Source organism: Scyliorhinus canicula, chromosome 8 (genome assembly GCF_902713615.1).
Source record: "Scyliorhinus canicula chromosome 8, sScyCan1.1, whole genome shotgun sequence".
Taxonomy (NCBI): Eukaryota; Metazoa; Chordata; class Chondrichthyes; order Carcharhiniformes; family Scyliorhinidae; genus Scyliorhinus; species Scyliorhinus canicula.
In genome coordinates, this window is record NC_052153.1 from 28,019,846 (window position 1) to 28,036,434 (window position 16,589).

The 16,589-nt window shown below is 47.1% G+C and overlaps 1 long non-coding RNA gene across 1 annotated transcript in view; it reads right to left on the minus strand.

Moving 5' to 3' along the window:
- The window catches only part of LOC119970163, a 44,540-nt gene extending 33,488 nt beyond the window's left edge, over nucleotides 1–11,052 (minus strand). The window contains exon 1 of the long non-coding RNA XR_005461550.1: nucleotides 11,000–11,052. This is a non-coding gene — a long non-coding RNA (uncharacterized LOC119970163). The remainder of the gene's footprint in view (nucleotides 1–10,999) is intronic.
- Nucleotides 11,053–16,589: the final 5,537 nt, after the last annotated feature.

A 16,589-nucleotide genomic window follows, 5' to 3' on the forward strand; every position in this document is an offset into this window, starting at 1 on the left:
CTCTTCCTCATCACAAATTCCTGGCTTTGTTTGCAATAGAATTGTCCCGTGCTATGCCTTTTCAACACATTTTCCCTTAGAATTTCTATTGAGGTTCTTCTGATTCAACCAGCAACGTGTCACCAAAATTCCGATTGGAAATTTGTAATACCAAAGATTTTATGTACTATAATCCTGTGCCAAATTGAAAAATATGGTTTTGTGAAGTTGCAACAAAACGTATTGGAAGTCCGGTGGAAACACGAGAGTAATTGTGAAAATAGTCATTCACATTTGCTTTCCAGGGATTCTGATAAAGATGTGACGGGATATCGAGGAGCACCCATGGAATTATCATTTCCATGTACCGAGGTGTAAATAGCACAGGGACATCTTTTCACTGATCAGTTTGTATGAACAGATATAGTAGAGGAAATCTTCAACTCTGCCCAGTGGGCATTTCCCTGTCGACACTAGCAGATGACAGAAAGCATTTTCATGGTCTGCCTTCATATACCTCGGGCTGGATCTTTTCAGAAACTAAATGTTGAGGCTGGGACTGAATCGGTGGTGTTCTACAACCACGGAAGCAGCACCGGTCCAGGAGCAATTCAGGATCCATTAATGGGCAAGCACCTGTGCCACGTGAAACTGGAACAATTTCAATGAGAAATGGTGTTGGATACTCCGGAGCAGGGATTGGCACTCGAGGGGCTGACAAGCTGCAGCCGCATATTGGCACTCTACTCCCCAAACACACTCATCCCAGCCAACAAGATGGCAACCTGGTTTGCAGATTCAGAGCTGGATGCCGGAGAAGAGAGGCACCCTGTAACTGGCAGGAAGAGCTTCTGGTCCTGTCCTTGGCAATGGCATTTCCTGTTGAGGACACCCCTCAGCGGAAGCACCATCGTTCGGATCATAAGGTCCAGCCAACATGAACAGTCAGAAAATTCCAGCCAAATTTCCTACCTTTTCACTGGGATTGAAAAACAAAATCAAGGAGCCAGTGAGTGGTTGATTTTTGTTAACAATTGTCTTTTCCTACATTGTTATTTTCCATGGACATATGAAAATCCCAGTCATGTCTCTTTAACTGCTGGGTGGCCAATGTTTAATGGGTGGACCTGTCCTGATCCCGGGTTTTTCTGGGTGTACAGGTCTTGCTTCTGTATGAATTATACTTCTCTAAATGTTTTCCAGGTATAACAATGCACTTTCACAGACTTCATTAGTAACAACAAAGGTATTTATTAATAAAAAGAACTGTACAGCAGCACAGCAGCCACACGGCTACCATTAATCCCCTCCAATATAATAGTCTTTTGACTTGACAGATCTTTCACAATCTTAGTCGGCCATGAGTGAAGAACTGGCTGTGGTGTACTGCTCCTGGTATTTCGGTCATGTGATAAAAATTTGTCTCTTTCCAGAATTTTTATTCTGCATCTTTTTCACCAACCATTAGAACGTTGTGGTTCTTGTGCTTTAATATTAGTGTGACAATTTCAGCAACCTTGTTTTGGCATTGAATCTCAGTTTCTTTCTGTCTGAATTGCTGATTCTCACTGTCAATTTCAATGATTTTTACCTCTTCAGTTTATTCCTCATTGCGAGGCTTCCTTCGTCAAGATCCGGGGCGGATTTCTCCGAGCCTCCATGCCGAAATCTCGCTTGGCGAGGGGCGGAGAATGTGGCTTCAGACCCACGATCGGGTCCGATGCCTTCCCGCAATTCCACGCGGACAGGTTGCCGCCAGTTGCACGGTCAAAGCGGTGCCGGTCGGGGGCCATTGAAAGAGGCCCCCGCGGTGATTCTGCGCCGCCAACTGGCCGGGTTCCTGCTGGCATGGTTCACTCATGGTTCCACCCAGTGGGCACTCGGAGTGGCGGCTGCGGACACGCAGCTGCCCTGGTGGGGGTGGGGTGGATCCGTCACCGGGTGGAGCCTCCAGGACGTCCAGGGTTCCGATCAGGGGCCAAAGATCGGTGGACACATGCGATCTGGGGTGGGGGGGTGCCTATATTGTTGGGGCCAGCTTGCTGTGTGGGTCCGCCATGTTGCGCAGGGCCACCGCCACAGGTGGCTGGCGCGCGTATGCACGGAGCCGCGGCCAGAGGTGCAGGGCCCCGTATCGGCAGCCGGAGCTGTGTGGACTACCCAGGGTCCCTGCAAGCCCCTGCAGAATGGAGAATCACTCTGGACTGCGTCCTTCACAACATTGTCCAGCAGAGGGACGATGCGCTGGAGGAGGACAATGAATGCGAGGCCTCATCTGACGAAGAGGTTGCAGGGGAGGGGGGAGGATGGGCAGGACATGGGGCCCGGGCATGCTTGAAAAATCTGATCAAACTGAAACACTATTGGCAGACTGGAACTGCAGAACTCGGCAATTACTATTACAAATTGGTGAACTCCAAAAGAGAAATACTGACTCAGAATCCACAGTTCAACAGTTAAAAACAAAAAATGATGGGCTAAAAACAGAAAACAGCCAATTACTTGAAAAAAACTGTACTTTGGAGAATAAAATAAACACCATGCAATGTCATAACAAATTGCTGACAGAAAATTTAACAGCTCAAAATTCAACAAATCTGTTTTTAAAACATCAGCTATATCTCAATTCTCCAAAGCAAACAGCTTCACCACAGGCGGCTGCAGAAATGATTTTGACTAAAACTGTACAAATACAGCTCCGGCATTGTTGCAAGCTACTACTGACATGAAAACTATGAATACTCTGATAGGAACTCCACAAGGGGAGTCTGGCCAAATAGACTATCAGTCTGTTCCGGGTTCAAGGACCCTTACCCCGAAAACAAACTGGTATTTCACTCTAAGACCGACCAAGACATGCTACTGGCCCCAATTCAAAAGCCTCTCTTGGCAGCTTTAATAGCCTCTGAGATTGTTAAACAAAGAAAGCCTGTTCAATTGAACCATGATAATTACAAAAAAGACGCACCTAGTGGCAGACAAAGTGTAATACAACTTCACCCATTAAGCACCAAACAGCTTAAAGTTGAAGTGGCAAAAACAACAGCCTGTGCTCAAAACCATTAAAAAGATCTCACAGATTATGATGAAATGTTTGAAACAGTTTGGAAGGAGTTTTCTGGAATGGTACTCCAGCCAAGAGAGGAAAACGGGGATATGAGTACATCAGGACCATTTAAAACCGCTTTTGTCGCTGGTTTAACCAAAACCGTCTACAGCTTTGAACTGGGAGCTAGAGGACTTTCATAGAACAAGGCATTAAACCGGACTGTAGCTTAAAAGTTAAAAACCGTAACAGACCTCAGCCCCAGTCTGAAACTGCAACTTCTAAAAATAGCACATCAGTCGCAGCAGACATTACTTCTTTTCCTCCTCCAGTAACCTCAACTCCGACCCCTGTTTTTACTCCGATATAGAATTCCAGAAAAGGTAAGGAATGGCTTTTCTGTTGTTGAAGACGGCCATTTCATGAATTTGTGCACTTTCAGATTTCATAACTACAAAATGGATTCCTGCAACCAAGACCCGCCCCGTAACTACAGAGATACGTCCCAAGACACTTATCGCTAAAAAGGCTATACCTACCCAACACAATAGTTCATTGCCAGGAACTATTGACTTAAGGGCAAACTGTCATTTGATGAATGATGCTTTATTAATTATTGTAAAAAGATTAAAAAGTCTTGTTAGTTCTGTTTGTCAACAGATTATGGCATGGCAAGATTAATAATCCATCGAAAGAAAACCAAGTCCATTCAGAGCAAGATTGATTCAGTCATATATTTGACAAGTTATTGTGTTTGGTATTTTAAAATAATGTTTAAAATTAAGTTTGGATATTAAATTAAACTTTATGCAATGTAACACTCTGATTTAATTTTCTTTTAAAGCATATCCATGTTAAGGACAGACAGTACCCAATGCAAAGATAAGGACGAGTTTGTCAGCAATCTAATTTTAACTCACCCGGACCCACACAGCAAGCCGGCCCCAAAAATATAGCCCCTCCCCCCCCCAGATCGTGTGCACCCGCCGATCTGTGGCCCCTGATCGGAATCCTGGACGTCCTGGAGGCTCCACCCGGTGACGGATCCACTCTGCCCCCACCAGGGCAGCGGCCGACCATGTCGGCAGCCGCCACTCCGAGTGCCCACCGGGTGGAACCATGAGTGAACCACGCCAACCGGAACCCGGCCAGTTGGCGGCGCAGAATCGCCGCGGAGGCCTCTTTCAATGGCCCCCAACCGGCTCCGCTTCGACCGCGCACATACGACTGGCGACGATTCTCCGGTCCGTCGAGAATCGTGGGAAGGCGTCAGACTCAATCATGAGTCTGCCACCTCATTCTCCGCCCCTCGCCAAGTGAGATTACAGCGCGGAGGCTCGGCGAATCCCGCCCCGGATATTGACGAAGGAAGCCTCGCAATGAGGAATTAACTGAAGAGGTAAAAATCATTGAAATTGACAGTGAGAATCAGTAATTCAGACAGAAAGAAATTGAGAATCAATGCCAAAACAATGTTGCTGAAATTGTCACACTAATATTAAAGCACAAGAACCACAACGTTATAATGGTTGATGAAAAAGATGCAGAATAAAAATTCTGGAAAGAGACAATTTTTTGTCAGCAGGCATGATTGATTTATTTCCAAAAAAGTTTTGAGAGCCAGTTAACAATTCAGTTTTAACAAGCCTGCAGAATCTCACTAGTAATCAGACATTTATGGAAAGATGGCACATGCGCCCTGATTGTTGTAGAGTGTTGTACCTATATCCCAGATAATTCAAAAGAAGTTAAAAATTTGACATGACATATTCAGGAAGAAGTCAGGAAAATTGACCAACCCTCTGGTAGCTCTCTCTGGGGATAGCTTTCCGGATGGTTGGGTGCCAGAGGAATGTCCATAAAACAGGGAATCATCTTATTTTGCGCAGCCCGATTTATCGTTTGCATGACGCTCTGGCTGATCAAATGCGCTAGACAAAGAATGGCCAAACACAATGCCCCACCAATTCAAATGGTTTACAATAATTCAACCGCACCACCAGCCAATGAGATTGAAATGAATTATTATTGTTAAACTGTTACTTACTGTATTACTGATGTATTGTTAACTAATTAATACTGAATCAGTAGAATCAAATTCAATTAATTAATTAATTGTTAGTGTATTGCATAATAATTCTTCAAGAATATTTCTGTAATGTTTGATATGCAAAGCTGTGCCCACTCTATTGTTGAAGACTGTTTTCAAACAAGTAAAACATCAAAGACAATGTGAATAGGTTCCGCTTTGCGCTTATACCTACCCTATCGCTTTTCTTTCTCATTTCTATTTTTATTATAATTCATCTCATTCCTTCGAGGAATCAAAATGGGGGACTGAAAGAGACTAGCTGTTTATTTTTGTTAAAAGAGGGTTAATTAATAATTGACTTAAAAAGCTCAATCAGAAACCATTTAAAATGGATTCCATCATGACTGTGCAAAATGGATATTGCTTGTCATGATATGCAAACATGCAGATAATGATATACAGACAGGCAGGCAATGAACACCGAGAACAGGACATGACCAATGAGCAGGCAGGACACTCAGGTGTGGTATCTCACTATAAAAGGCACGCGGCACACACACTCCGCCTCTTTCCACTGATGAACATCTACAGAGTGAGTCAGGGTGTATGTACAGTATCACACCTCCAGCACTGGTCCAGTCAGACAGACTAACCACACTTAGGTTAGCAGAGTCGGACTCATAGAGAATTGTGCTAACTGTGCTACTGATTCAAAAAATCAGATTGAACTAAATTCAAGGGCTGGAGTATCTTTTGGTCAAAGCTGCATCCAGTTGCAGCCTGTGTTATCCCAGAGTACATAACACATCATAGAACATAGAACAGTACAGCACAGAACAGGCCCTTCGGCCCTCGATGTTGTGCCGAGCAATGATCACCCTACTCAAACCCACGTATCCACCCTATAGCCGTAACCCAACAAACCCCCCTTAACCTTACTTTTTTAGGACACTACGGGCAATTTAGCATGGCCAATCCACCTAACCTGCACATCTTTGGACTGTGGGAGGAAACCGGAGCACCCGGAGGAAACCCACGCACACACGGGGAGGACGTGCAGACTCCGCACAGACAGTGACCCAGCCGGGAACCGAACCTGGGACCCTGGAGCTGTGAAGCATTTATGCTAACCACCATGCTACCGTGCTGCCCAATGATACCAGGAGACTGCTTAATCTAGGTGGTTTACCTTGGTCCATTCCGTGATGACCAGAGAATGTGTCCCTGCACCATGGAGAAGATGCAGACTCCTCACCAGCTCAGGACCTCCGACCTCAGTCCTGCAACTGGCGGACATTCAAGAAAAAGTTTGTGCTGTACATCGTGGCTTCAGACCTTGTGGGTGCGTCTGATGCAAGGAAGATCGCGCTTCTCCTCTCAAGAGCAGGTGATCAAGCCATCGAACCCTTCAACTCTTTTCACTTCACCGAAGGCCAGGACAAGACAAAGTTTCAGACCATCCTGGACAAGTTTGACAGTCACTGTTAAGTGGACACCAATGAAATCTTCGAGCGCGACATATTTAAACAGCGTCTACAAGTTAAAGACAAATCTTCCAACTCCTTCTTAACTAACCTCCGCCTCCTAGCGCAATCTTGCAACTTTGGTGATATTGCTGACTCCATGATCAGAGACAAAATCGTTTTTGGAGTTCACTCTGATCCTCTGAGAGAGCAGCTACTGAAAATCAAGCATATGACCCTGCCAGTTGCGATTGAAACATGCACAGTGCATGAGCACGCCAAAAATCGCTATGCCCAGTACAAATCGGCTGAAAATGAGAAACTTGCCTCCCACGAGGCAGAGAGTGTGCAGGCCATCTACCGAAATCAGCGCCTCAGCATTGATGGAAGTGGCCATTCCGCACACTTTTCCTGGGGCCGCACGCATGCGCGATGTGATTGGGATAACGAAGTGGCCGACACCCGCACTGCACATGTGTGACGATGCATAGAGTGTCAGGACGCTGACATCATGACGTGCTCGAACTGTGGCAACGCCCACTTAAAGAAACACTGCCCTGCAAGAGGCAGGCGATGTTTAAACTGCGGGAAGCCAGGACACTATGCAGCCTTGTGCAGGTCTGCACCACCAGTCAGGGGCCAGCGCTCCAAATTCCGCCGACAGCGCGTTCAGAGTGTGCAACAACGATTCCTGGATTCTGATCCTGGCAGCACAACGGATCCAGAGGCAGAATTCCTGGACTCCGCCTACTGTGTGGGCATCATTACCAAATGTGAATATGCCACATCCAACTCATCACAAATTCAATCCATCCTCGCTGTGGATTCTGCGGACGAATGGCATGCGGTTAATCAGGTCAACCACTGCTCCATCCAATTTAAGCTGGACACACGTGCTTCTGCCAACCTCCTCTCACAGGCAGATTTCAAAGGCATCAAGAAGCCCCCCACGGTCCTTCCAGCAGCCTGAAGGCCCCTGGACTACAACGGAAATACCATCACAGCACTCGGATCCTGCCATCTACTCGTCTCCAAGCAGCTGAATCTCGTGCAGCGGGTTTACACAACGACATCCTCCAATGTGTACCTTCAGGCCGGTATTGATGACATCCTCACTCAGTATCCGGATGTGTTCGATGGGATGGGCACGCTGCCATATCGATACAAGGTACTGCTACGACCTGATGACAAGCTAGTGGTCCACGCACCACGCCGGGTCCCGGTTCCGCTGAGGGAGCGCCTGAAGGCACAGCTCAAGGATCTTCAGCAACAGGGCATCATTTCCAAGGTAACCGAACTGACTGACTGGGTCAGCTCGATGGTATGTGTTAGAAAGCCTTCGGGAGACCTGCGCATCTGCATTGACCCCAAGGATCTCAATAACACTACCGCATCCCGAAGCAGGAGGAACTCACCAGTGAGATGGCTCATGAACATTTTTTCACCAAATTAGATGCGCCACATGGTTTTTGGCAAAGCCAGCTGGATGAGTCCAGCAGAAGGCTCTGCACCTTCAACACACCATTTGGAAGATAGTGCTATAATCGCATGCCGTTTGGCATTGTCTCGGCATCGGAGATCTTCCATCGCATCAAGGAGCAGATGATGGAGGGCATTGAATGGGTTCGTGTGCACGTGGATGACATCATCATGTGGTCCACGACCCCGAAGAGCATATTTCCCGTCTCCAGCAGGTATTCCGCCGTGTCCATGCCAATGGCTTGAAGTGAACAGGTCCAAATGTTGCTTTGGCATGTCGACACTCAAGTTCCTAGGTGACCGGATCTCTCAGCAGGGCGTGCGCCCAGACACAGACAAGGTCAAGGCCATCAAAGCCATGAAGGTCCCTGAAGATAAGAAGGTGGTGTTGCGCTTCCTGGGCATGGTCAATTTTCTGGGCAAGTTCATCCCAAACCTGGCCTCACACACCACGGCCCTATGAAACCTGGTGAAAAAGTCCACTGTCTTTGAGTGGCAAGCAGCACATCAGGCAGAGTGGATGGAGCTGAAAGCCAAGCTCACCACGGCACCCGTCCTGGCATTTTTCGACCCCGACAGGGAGACAAAGATCTCAACAGATGCGAGCCAGGATGGCGTCGGTGCGGTGCTGCTCCAACGTGATGACACTTCATCCTGGGCACTGGTAGCCTATGCATCGAGGGCCATGACCCACCTGAAACACGGTGTGCGCAAATAGAAAAGGAATGCCTGGGTCCTCTCTGGAATTCTCAAGTTTCGCGACTATGTCAACGGCCTGCCGACATTCACTGTTGAGACGGATCATAGGTCTCTGGTCCATATTATCCAGAAGGACCTGAACGACGTGACGCCTTGGTTGCAGCACATCCTCCTCAAACTCAGAAGGTATGACTTTGACATAGTGTAAACGCCTGGCAAGGAGTTCATCATCGCTGATGCATTGTCCCACTCCATCACCTTGCCTAATGAACTGCTGGAAATCATCCGGCAGATTGAATCTCAGGTGCAGCTGTGTGCTAGCACCCTCCCGGCGTCTGATGAGAAAGTGGTTCGTATCCACGAGGAGACAGCCAAAGACCTCCTTTTGCTACATGTCATGCACCACCTTGCCAATGGCTGGCAGAAAGGGCAGTGCCCTCAATTTTATAATGTAAAGGACGACCTGACGGTGGTTGATGGTATCCTCCTCAAGCTGGACTGGATTCCACTCACTGTCATGAGTGACAGGGTCCGTGCTTCAGCAGCCAAGACTGGTCTATGTTTGCCAAGTCATACCATTTCAAACATGTCACTTCCGGCCCACACTATCCACAGTTCAATGGGAAGGTTGAAGAAGGGGTGCACATTGTGAAACAGCTCATCTGCAAGGCCGCGGATTCTGCTTCTGACATCCACCTCGTGCTGCTTGCCTACAGGGCAATCCCACTGTCCACTGGCATATCGCCGGCTCAGTTTCTGATGAATAGGGACCTGCGGACGACACTTCCAGCCATACACTTGCCCAACCTGGATCACCTCCCGGTGCTGCAGAAGGTGCAGCAGCTCCAAAACCAGCAAAAACAGGGCTATGATGCTCATGCCACCGATTTACCCATGTTATCCCCGGCAGACACTGTCAGGATCAAGATACCGGATGGTCTGCTCCAGCTGTCATTGTTCGACAGGCTGCGCCCCGCTCGTATGTCGTTCGTATGGCTGATGGTTCTGTTGTGCGACGAAACAGACGGGCACTGCGCAAGGTTGCCTGAACTCAAATGCTTTCTTCTCTGTTTCCGTCTGTTGGTTTGCCACCTCCTGATACCTCAAACAAGAGGCTACCAGTCAGGCTTCCATCCCGCCTGTCAAGGCGCCATTGTTCCCACCACGACCTCTCCGGCGGTCGACAAGGATCAGACGCAAGCCCCAGAGACTGGACTTATGAACATTTGTTTTGTTTGCTATGTTCTGTTTTCTCGCATTAGTCAACTGTCTTAACATGTAAATACATTCACATATGCCACCACTTATAAATATGTTAGTATATGCCACCACATGTAAATATGTTCCTACATGCCAACAGAACATACAAAAAAAAGGGGAGATGTCATGATATGCAAACAGGCAGATAATGGTATACAGACAGGCAGCTAATGAACACAGAGAACAGGACATGACCAATGAGCAGGAAGGCCACTCAGGGGTGGTATCTCACAATAAAAGGCATGCAGCACTCACACTCCGCCTCTTTCCACTGATGTACATTTACAGAGTAAGTCAGGGTGTATGTACAGTATTACACCTCCTGCACATGGCTAAGAGCTAGTCTGACAGAATAACCACACTTAGGTTAGCAGAGAGTTGAACTCACAGAGAACTGTGATACATGTGCTCCTGGTTCAATAAACAAGATTGCATTAACTTCAAGGTCTGGAGTATCTTTTGGTCAAAGCTGCATTCAGTTGCAGCCTGTGTTATCCCAGAGTACATAGCACATCATTGCTTGCTTCTGCAAAATGGATATCTGTTTGCAAGGAACAGCTTGCAACGAGCTAAGCAAATGCAACATTTCTAATGAAGGTCAGGTTGACATTCGAGTTCATTTGAGCCATTCTTTGTCCAAAAGAAAGGATTCCCTAGATAAAACGAATACCAACATACGATAAGCACAAACATGAAATGAAATGAAAATCGCTTATTGTCACGAGTAGGCTTCAAATGAAGTTACTGTGAAAAGCCCCTAGTCGCCACATTCCGGCGCCTGTTCGGGGAGGCTGTTACGGGAATCGAACCGTGCTGCTGGCTTGCCTTGGTCTGCTTCCAAAGCCAGCGATTAGCACTGTGAGCTAAACAGCCCCTGCTAAACATCAGAGCTAAACATCAAAAACCAATAAGTGATAAAGCCCTACTGAGGAATTGATGGATGCAACATTTAATGTTAACTTTAAGGAGGAGCGGACCTGCGCAGGACAGTACTGCAGGGGAGAGGATAAAGGCAGCGCCAGGCTCGAGGCCTTCACTTACCTTCCGGGAGCAGAGAGGAGGGGACCTGCATGGGACACTGTGCTGTAGGTAGGACAGCCGGAACATTGAAAAAAAACCCGGTAAAGTGACATCACATGAGACTGTGACCTGATTGGCTGAAAGGAAGACTGGGCTAAATTTGAATATTTGTGGAGTTACTAGTTTTAATTTGATTCAAATTACTATTTTTAAGTTGATTTGAATTACTATTTCTTAACTTTTAAATCTCACTTAAATAAATATTTTGGGTTGGTTAAATTACTATTTTTAAGTTGATTGATTTAAATAACTTTTTTAATTTTAATTAAATAACATTTTTAATTTCAATTAAATATCTATTTAATTTGTCGTAAGATCAAGCAAGATAAATACTCAGGGATAAAGCTAATTAAATAGTACACGGGGATTGGATTCAATCTGACACAAAAACATCTTAAGTTTAATTTTAAAGGTTTAATTTAAAGGAAAACATCATGGCAGGACCGCTCCAAGGTGTGCTCCACTTGCTCCATGTGGCAGGCTGGGGACAGTTCCAGACCCCAGAATCAGCATGTGTGCAGGAAGTGTCTCCAGTTTCAGCTCCTGGAAGCTCGAGTTTCAGAGCTGGAGCGGCGGCTGGAGACACTGTGGAGCATCCGCGAGTCGGAGAGCATCGTGGATAGCACGTATAGAGAGGTGGTCACACCGCAGGCTCAGACTCCGCAGGCAGGAAGAGAATGGGTGACCACCAGACAGAGCAAGAGAGTGGGGCAGGTAGTGCAGGAATCTCCTGTGGCCATTCCCCTGCAGAACAGATGTACCGCTTTGGATACTGTTGAAGGGAATGGCCCCTCAGGGGAAAACAGCAACAGCCAAACTTGTGGCACCACAGTTGGTTCTGCTGCAGAGGGGAGGGGTGATACGTGTGACAGTGCAATAGTTATAGGGGATTCAATTGTAAGGGGAATAGACAGGTGTTTCTGTGGCCGCAAACGAGACTCCAGGATGGTATGTGCCTCCCTGGTGCTAGGGTCAAGGATGTCCTGGAGCGGGTACAGGACATTCTGGAGGGGGAGGGTGAACAGCCAGTGGTCGTGGTACACATCAATACAAACAACATAGATTTTAAAAAGGGATGAGGTCCGAAAAGCAGAAGATAGGGAGCTAGGAAGGAAGTTAAGAAATCGGACCTCGAAGGTAGTGATCTCAGGATTACTACCGGTGCCACATGCAAGTCAGAGTAGAAATGACAGGATATATAGAATGAATACGTGGCTGAAGGGATGGTGTCAAGGGGAAGGTTTCAGATTCCTGGGGCATTGGGACCGGTTCTGGGGGAGGTGGGACCTGTAAAAACCGGATGGGTTATACCTGGGCAGGACTGGAACTGATGTCCTATTTGCTAGAGTGGTTGGGGAGTGTTTAAACTAATGTGGCAGGGGGATGGGACACAATGCAGGAAGTCGGAAGGTAGTAAAACAAGTGCAGAAACAAAAGGCAGTAAGGGGGAAAATGTAAGGCAGTGAAGCCATAGTCAAAAATTAAAAAGGGCGACAGTACAATGTACAGTGACTGAGGGGAGCTCAGTGAATAGACCTAGTAATACTAAAAGGAATAAAACGGGAAGTAAAAACATAAATGGAAAGTGACACAGCAGGTTGTTACATGAAGATATGGGTTCAACGACAAGGTAAATTAGGAGAAACGTTAAGAGGAAAATAACTTAGGAGAGGTTACTGATCAAGGTGTTAAGATTCAGAACAGAGGTATAAAATCCAACATAAGTGTACTTTACCTGAATGCTCGTAGTATTCGGAATGAGGTAAATGAGTTGATGGCGCAAATCATCGTGAATGACTATGATTTAGTGGCCATCACTGAAATATGGGGCGCGATTCTCCCAAACCAGGAGAAATCGTAAGGCTGGCGTCAAATCCGGGCGGGTTTGACGCCAGCCCCCCCCTTCCCGACCGGGAACCGATTCTGGTCCCCGGTCGGGGCTAGCAGCCCGACGCCGTAAACTCTGGCATCACGGGCTTAACGAATTTCGTTAAGCCCACTTGCCAGAGTTAGCGCCGGCTGACGCGTCATATGATGTCAGCCGCGCATGCGCGGATTGGAAGACTCCAACCCGCGCATACGCGGATGACGTCATCGCGTATTTGCGCGAAACACGCTCATGCGCGGGTCGGGATGCCCTTCAGCCGCCCCGCGAATGGATACTGCGGGGCGGTGGAAGGACAAATAGTGTGCGGGCATCGGGCCCGCTGCCCGCGATCGGTGCCCACCGATCGCGGGCCCATGGCACCCTTGGCACGGCCGTGGTACTGCCGTGCCAATCGGTGCCATGGTTATAAAAAGCGAGAGTTTACGGCCGTTTTTACGAACAGCCAGACCAGGTGTGTTTGCCGTTCGTAAAAACAGCCGTAAAGGGCTGGGAACTCGGCCCATCCATCAGCTGTTTTTTTACGGCCGGCAGCGATTCGTGTCGGGAGTTGGGCGTGGGGGGGGGGGGGGGGAGAATAGCGGGAGGGCGTCGGAACAGCGTGGCCGTAAAATTTTACGAGCCACGCTACTCTCCGCACCGTCGGGAGTGCGGAGAATCTCGCCCATGGTTAAAGATGGTCACGACTGGGAGTTAAATATCCACGGGTATCAAACTATTCGGAAGGACAGAGTGGATGGTAAAGGAGGTGGTGTAGCTCTGTTATTTAAGGATGACATCTGGGTAATAGTAAGGGATGACATCGGTGCTATGGAGGATAAGGTTGAATCCATTTGGGTGGAAATCAGGAATAGGCAGGAATAGGCAGGTATGGGCACCACGGTAGCATAGTGGTTAGCACAATTGCTTCACAGCTCCAGGGTCCCAGGTTCGATTCCCGGCTTGGGTCACTGTCTGTGTGGAGTCTGCACGTTCTCCCCGTGGGTGCGTTGGTTTCCTCCGGGTGCTCCGGTTTCCTCCCACAGTCCAAAGATGTGCAGTTTAGGTGGATTGGCCATGCTAAATTGCCCTTACTGTCCAAAATTGCCCTTAGTGTTGGGTGGAGTTACTGGGTTATTCTCCATGAGAATAAGACGAAAAAGTCACTGATAGTAGTAGTCTATAGGCCACCAAATAGTAACATTATGGTGGGGCAGGCAATAAACAAAGAAATAATTGATGCATGTAGAAATGGTACAGCAGTTATCATGGGGGATTTTAATCTACATGTCGATTGGTTTAACCAGGTCGATCAAGGCATCCTTGAGGAGGAGTTTATAGAATGTATACGCGATAGTTTCCTTGAACAGTATGTAATGGAACCTACTTGGGAACAAGCGGTCCTAGATCTGGTCCTATGCAATGAGACAGGATTGATTAATGATCTCATAGTTAGGCATCCTCTAGGAAGGAGCGATCATAATATGGTGGAATTTAAAATACAGATGGAGGGTGAGAAGGTAAAATCAAACACTCGTGTTTTGTGCTTAAACAAAGGAGATTAGGGGGAGATTTGTGGGCAACACGGTAGCATGGTGGTTAGCATAAATGCTTCACAGCTCCAGGGTCCCAGGTTCGATTCCCGGCTGGGTCACTGTCTGTGTGGAGTCTGCACGTCCTCCCCGTGTGTGCGTGGGTTTCCTCCGGGTGCTCCGGTTTCCTCCCACAGTCCAAAGATGTGCGGGTTAGGTGGATTGGCTATGCTAAATTGCCCGTAGTGTCCTAAAAAGTAAAGGTTAAAGGGGGGGGGGGTGTTGGGTTACGGGTATAGGGTGATCATTGTTCGGCACAGCATTGAGGGCCGAAGGGCCTGTTCTGTACTTTATGGTGAAACAGTTGAGGAACAGTGAAGAACCTTCTAAGCAATTTTTCACAGTGCTCACCAAATGTTTATACCAACAAAAAGGAAGGATGGTAGAAAGAGGGAAAATCGACCATGGATATCGAAGGAAATAAGGGAGGGTATCAAATTGAAGGAAAAAGCATACAAAGTGGCAAAGAAGAGTGGGAGACTAGAGTACTGGGAAATCTTTAGGGGGCAACAGAAATCTACTAAAAAAAGCTACAAAGAAGAGTAAGATAGATTATGAGAGTAAACTTGCTCAGAATATAAAAAGACAGTAAAAGTTTCTACAGTAAAAGTTTCTACAAATATATATATACCCCGGCGATGTACTAAATGAATATTTTGCACCAGTATTCACCAAAGAGAAGGAATTGGTGGATGTTGAGTCTGGAGAAGGGTGTATTGATAGCCTGGGTCACATTGAGATCCAAAAAGACGAGATGTTGGGCGTCTTGAAAAATATTAAGGTAGATAAGTCCCCAGAGCTGGATGGGATCTACCCCAGAATACTGAAGGAGGCTAGAGAGGAAATTGCTGAGGCCTTGACAGAAATCTTTGGATCTTCACTGTCTTCAGGTGATGTCCCAGAGGATTGGGGAAAAGCCAATGTTATTCCTTTGTTTAAGAAGGGTAGCAAGGATAATCCAGGGAACTACAAGCCGGTGAGCCTTACGTCAGTGGTAGGGAAATTACTGGAGAGAATTCTTTGAGACAGGATCCACTCCCATTTGGAAACAAATGGACGTATTAGTGAGAGGCAGCATGGTTTTGTGAAGGGGAGGTCATGTCTCACTAACTTGATAGAGTTTCTCGAAGAGGTCACAAAGATGATTGATGCAGGTAGGGCAGTGGATGTTGTCCATATGGACTTCAGTAAGACCTTTTACCAGGTCCCTCATGGTAGACTGATACAAAAGGTGAAGTCACACGGGTTCAGGGGTGAGCTGGCAAGGTGGATACAGATCTGGCTTGGTCATAGAAGGCAGAGAGTAGCAATGGAAGGGTGCATTTATAATTGGAGGGCTGTGACTAGTGGTGTTCCACAGGGATTAGTGCTGGGACCTTTGCTATTGGTAGTATATATAAATGATTAGGAGGCAAATGTAACTGGTCTGATTAGTAAGTTTGCAGACGACACAAAGGTTGGTGATATTTCGGATAGCGATGAGGACTGTCAGAGGATACAGCAAGATTTAGATCATTTGGAGACTAGGGCGGAGAGATGGAAGATTAGTTAATCCGGACAAATGTGAGGTAATGCATTTTGGAAGGTCTAATGCAGGCAGGGAATATACAGTGAATGGTAAAACCCTGAAGAGTATTGAAAGTCAGAGAGATCTAGGTGTACAGGTCCACAGGTTACTGAAAGGGGCAACACAGGTGGAGAAGGTAGTCAAGAAGACATACGGCATACTTGCCTTCATTGGCAGGGGCATTGAGTATAAGAACTGGCAAGTCATGTTGCAGCTGTATAGAACCTTAGTTAGGCTACACTTGGAGTATAGTGTTCAATTCTGGTCGCTACACTACCAGAAGGATGTGGAGGCTTTAGAGAGGGTGCAGAAGAGATTTACCAGGATGTTGCCTGGTATGGAGGGCATTAGCTATGAGGAGCGGCTGAAAAACTCGATTTGTTCTCACTGGAACAACGGAGGTTGAGGGGCGATCTGATAGAGGTCTACAAAATTATGAGGGTCATAGACAGAGTGGATAGTCAGAGGCTTTTCCCCAGGGTAGAGGGGTCAATTACTAGGGGGCATAGGTTTACGATGCGAGGGGCA